Below are 6,506 nucleotides of genomic sequence, written 5' to 3'. Positions count from 1 at the left end.
TATCCCCCCAATACATATAAAAATATACCCCCACCCTTCCCCCCAATACATATAAAAATATACCCTCACCCCATCCCCCCAATACATATAAAAATACACCCCCACCCATCCCCCAATACAATAAAAATACCCCCACCCATCCCCCAATACATATAAAAAATACCCCCACCCATCCCCCCAATAAATATAAAAATATACCCCACCCATCCCCCCAATACATTCAAAAATATACCCCCACCCACCCCCCAATACATATAAAAATATACCCCCACCCACCCCCCCAATACACATAAAATATACCCCCACCCCCCATCCCCCAATACATATAAAAATATACCCCCACCCACCCCCCAATACAATAAAAATATACCCCACCCATCCCCCCAATACATATAAAAAATATACCCCCACACATCCCCCCAATACATATAAAAATATACCCCCACCCTTCCCCCCAATACATAAAAAAATATACCCTCACCCATCCCCCCAATACATATAAAAATATACCCCCAACCCATCCCCCCAATACATATAAAAATATACCCCACCCATCCCCCCAATACATATAAAAATATACCCCCACCCACCCCCCCAATACATAAAAAAATATACCCCCACCCATCCCCCCAATACATATAAAAATATACCCCCACCCATCCCCCCAATACATTTAAAATATACCCCCCACCCACCCCCCAATACATATAAAAAATATACCCCCACCCATCCCCCAATACATATAAAAATATACCCCCACCCATCCACCCAATACATATAAAAAAATATACCCCCACCCTTCCCCCAATACATATAAAAATATACCCCCACCCATCCCCCCAATACATATAAAAATATACCCCCACCCATCCCCCCAATACATATAAAAATATACCCCACCCATCCCCCAATACATATAAAAATATACCCCCACCCATCCCCCCAATATATATAAAAAAATACACCCCCACCCATCCCCCCAATACATAAAAAATATACCTCACCCATCCCCCAATACATATAAAAATATACCTCACCCATCCCCCCAATACATAAAAAAAATACTCCCACCCATCCCCCCAATACAAATAAAAATATACCCCACCCATCCCCCCAATACATATAAAAATATACCCCCACCCATCCCCCAATACATATAAAAATATACCCCCACCCATCCCCCCAATATATATAAAAAATACACCCCCACCCACCCCCCAATACATATAAAAATATACCCCCACCCACCCCCCCCATACATATAAAAAATATACCCCCACCCATCCCCCAATACATATAAAAATATACCCCACCCATCCCCCAATACATTTAAAAATATACCCCCACCCACCCCCCAATACATATAAAAATATACCCCCACCCATCCCCCCCAATACATATAAAAATATACCCCCACCCATCCACCAATACATATAAAAATATACCCCCACCCATCCCCCCAATACATATAAAAATAAACCCCCACCCACCCCCCAATACATATAAAAATACACCCCCACCCCATCCCCCCAATACATAAAAAAATATACCCCCACCCATCCCCCCAATACATATAAAAAATACACCCCCACCCACCCCCCAATACATATAAAAATATACCCCCACCCACCCCCCAATACATATAAAAATATACCCCCACCCATCCCCCCAATACATATAAAAATATACCCCACCCATCCCCCCAATACATATAAAAAATACACCCCCACCCATCCCCCAATACATATAAAAATATACCCCCACCCACCCCCCCAATACATATAAAAATATACCCCCACCCATCCCCCCAATACATATAAAAAATATACCCCCACCCATCCCCCCAATACATATAAAAATATACCCCCACCCACCCCCCAATACATATAAAAATATACCCCCACCCACCCCCCCAATACATATAAAAATATACCCCCACCCAACCCCCCAATACATATAAAAATATACCCCACCCATCCCCCCAATACATATAAAAAATACACCCCCACCCATCCCCCCAATACATATAAAAATATACCCCCACCCACCCCCCCAATACATATAAAAATATACCCCCACCCATCCCCCCAATACATATAAAAAATACACCCCCACCCATCCCCCAATACATATAAAAATATACCCCCACCCACCCCCCCAATACATATAAAAATATACCCCCACCCATCCACCCAATACATAAAAAATATACCCCCACCCATCCCCCAATACATATAAAAATATACCCCCACCCACCCCCCCAATACATATAAAAATATACCCCACCCATCCCCCCAATACATATAAAAATATACCCCCACCCACCCCCCAATACATATAAAATATACCCCCACCCATCCCCCCAATACATATAAAAATATACCCCACCCATCCCCCCAATACATATAAAAATATACCCCCACCCATCCCCCCAATACATATAAAAATATACCCCCACCCATCCCCCCAATACATATAAAAATATACCCCCACCCATCCCCCCAATACATATAAAAATATACCCCCACCCATCCCCCAATACATATAAAAATATACCCCCACCATCCCCCCAATATATATAAAAATATACCCCACCCATCCCCCAAATACATATAAAAATATACCCCCACCCACCCCCCAATACATATAAAAATATACCCCCACCCATCCCCCCAATACATATAAAAATATACCTCACCCATCCCCACAATATATATAAAAATATACCCCACCCACCCTCCAATACATATAAAAATATACCCCCACCCATCCCCCCAATACATATAAAAATATACCCCCACCCATCCCCCCAATACATATAAAAATATACCCCACCCATCCCCACAATATATATAAAAATATACCCCCACCCATCCCCCCAATACATATAAAATATACCTCACCCATCCCCCCAATACATATAAAAATATACCCCCACCCATCCCCCCAATACATATAAAAATATACCCCACCCATCCCCCTAATACATATAAAAATATACCCCCACCCATCCCCACAATATATATAAAAATATACCCCCACCCATCCCCCCAATACATATAAAAAATACCTCACCCATCCCCCAAATACATATAAAAATATACCCCACCCATCCCCCCAATACATATAAAAATAAACCCCCACCCCCCCCAATACATATAAAAATAAACCCCCACCCCCCCCAATACATATAAAAATATACCCCACCCATCCCCCCAATACATATAAAAATATACCCCCACCCATCCCCCAATACATATAAAAATACACCCCCACCCATCCCCCCAATACATATAAAAATATACCCCCACCCACCCCCCAATACATATAAAAATATACCCCCACCCCCCAATACATATAAAAATATACCCCCACCCACCCCCCAATACATATAAAAATATACCCCCAACCATCCCCCCAATACATTTAAAAATATACCCCCACCCACCCCCCAATACATATAAAAATATACCCTCACCCATCCCCCCAATACATAAAAAAATACACCCCCCATCCCCCAATACATTTAAAAATATACCCCCACCCACCCCCCAATACATATAAAAATATACCCCCACCCATCCACCCAATACATATAAAAAATATACCCCCACACATCCCCCCAATACATATTAAAATATACCCCCACCCTTCCCCCCAATACATATAAAAATATACCCCCACCCATCCCCCCAATACATATAAAAATATACCCCCACCCATCCCCCCAATACATATAAAAATAAACCCCACCCATCCCCCCAATACATATAAAAATATACCCCACCCATCCCCCCAATACATATAAAAATATACCCCCACCCATCCCCCCAATATATATAAAAATATACCCCCACCCACCCCCCCAATACATATAAAAATATACCCCCACCCATCCCCCCAATACATATAAAAATATACCCCCACCCACCCCCCAATACATATAAAAATATACCCCCACCCATCCCCCCAATATATATAAAAATATACCCCCACCCACCCCCCAATACATATAAAAATATACCCCCACCCATCCCCCCAATACATATAAAAAATACACCCCCACCCATCCCCCCAATACATATAAAAATAAACCCCACCCATCCCCCCAATACATATAAAAATATACCCCCCCATCCACCCAATACATATAAAAAATATACCCCCACCCACCCCCCAATACATATAAAAATATACCCCCACCCACCCCCCCAATACATATAAAAATATACCCCCACCCATCCCCCCAATATATATAAAAATATACCCCCACCCACCCCCCCAATACATATAAAAATATACCCCCACCCATCCCCCCAATACATATAAAAATATACCCCCACCCTTCCCCCCAATACATATAAAAATATACCCCCACCCATCCCCCCAATACATATAAAAATATACCCCCACCCATCCCCCCAATACATATAAAAATAAACCCCACCCATCCCCCCAATACATATAAAAATATACCCCCCCATCCACCCAATACATATAAAAAATATACCCCCACCCACCCCCCAATACATATAAAAATATACCCCCACCCACCCCCCCAATACATATAAAAAATACACCCCCACCCATCCCCCCAATACATATAAAAATAAACCCCACCCATCCCCCCAATACATATAAAAATATACCCCCCCATCCACCCAATACATATAAAAAATATACCCCCACCCACCCCCCAATACATATAAAAATATACCCCCACCCACCCCCCCAATACATATAAAAATATACCCCACCCATCCCCCCAATACATATAAAAATATACCCCCACCCACCCCCCAATACATATAAAAATATACCCCCACCCATCCCCCCAATACATATAAAAATATACCCCCACCCATCCCCCCAATACATATAAAAATATACCCCCACCCATCCCCCCAATATATATAAAAATATACCCCACCCATCCCCCCAATACATATAAAAATATACCCCCACCCACCCCCCAATACATATAAAAATATACCCCCACCCATCCCCCCAATACATATAAAAATATACCCCCACCCACACCCCAATACATATAAAAATATACCCCCAACCATCCCCCCAATACATTTAAAAATATACCCCCACCCACCCCCCAATACATATAAAAATATACCCTCACCCATCCCCCCAATACATATAAAAATATACCCCCACCCACCCCCAATACATATAAAAATATACCCCCAACCATCCCCCCAATACATTTAAAAATATACCCCCACCCACCCCCCAATACATATAAAAATATACCCTCACCCATCCCCCCAATACATATAAAAAATACACCCCAACCCATCCCCCCAATACATATAAAAATATACCCCCACCCATCCCCCCAATACATATAAAAATATACCCCCACCCATCCCCCCAATACATATAAAAATACACCCCCACCCATCCCCCCAATACATATAAAAATACACCCCCACCCATCCCCCCAATACATATAAAAATATACCCCCACCCATCCCCCCAATACATATAAAAATATACTCCCACCCATCCCCCCAATACATATAAAAATATACCCCCACCCATCCCCCCAATACATATAAAAATATACCTCACCCATCCCCCCAATATGTATAAAAATACACCCCCACCCATCCCCCCAATACATATAAAAATATACCCCCACCCATCCCCCCAATACATATAAAAATATACCCCCACCCATCCCCCCAATACATATAAAAATATACCCCCACCCATCCCCCCAATACATATAAAAATACACCCCCACCCATCCCCCCAATACATATAAAAATACACCCCCACCCATCCCCCCAATACATATAAAAATATACCCCCACCCATCCCCCCAATACATATAAAAATATACCCCCACCCATCCCCCCAATACATATAAAAATATACCCCCACCCATCCCCCCAATACATATAAAAATATACCCCCACCCATCCCCCCAATACATATAAAAATATACCCCACCCATCCCCCCAATACATATAAAAATATACCCCCACCCATCCCCCCAATACATATAAAAATATACCCCCACCCATCCCCCCAATATATATAAAAATATACCCCACCCATCCCCCCAATACATATAAAAATATACCCCCACCCACCCCCCAATACATATAAAAATATACTCTCACCCATCCCCAAATACATATAAAAATATACCCCCACCCATCCCCCCAATACATATAAAAATATACCCCCACCCATCCCCCCAATACATATAAAAATATACCCCCACCCATCCCCCCAATACATATAAAAATATACCCCACCCATCCCCCCAATACATATAAAAATACACCCCCACCCATCCCCCCAATACATATAAAAATATACCCCACCCATCCCCCCAATACATATAAAAATATACCCCCACCCATCCCCCCAATATATATAAAAATATACCCCACCCATCCCCCCAATACATATAAAAATATACCCCCACCCACCCCCCAATACATATAAAAATATACTCCCACCCATCCCCCAATACA

The sequence above is a fragment of the Ascaphus truei genome, chromosome 14, assembly GCF_040206685.1.
Source record: "Ascaphus truei isolate aAscTru1 chromosome 14, aAscTru1.hap1, whole genome shotgun sequence".
Classification (NCBI taxonomy): domain Eukaryota; kingdom Metazoa; phylum Chordata; class Amphibia; order Anura; family Ascaphidae; genus Ascaphus; species Ascaphus truei.
This window is presented reverse-complemented; position numbering follows the sequence as displayed.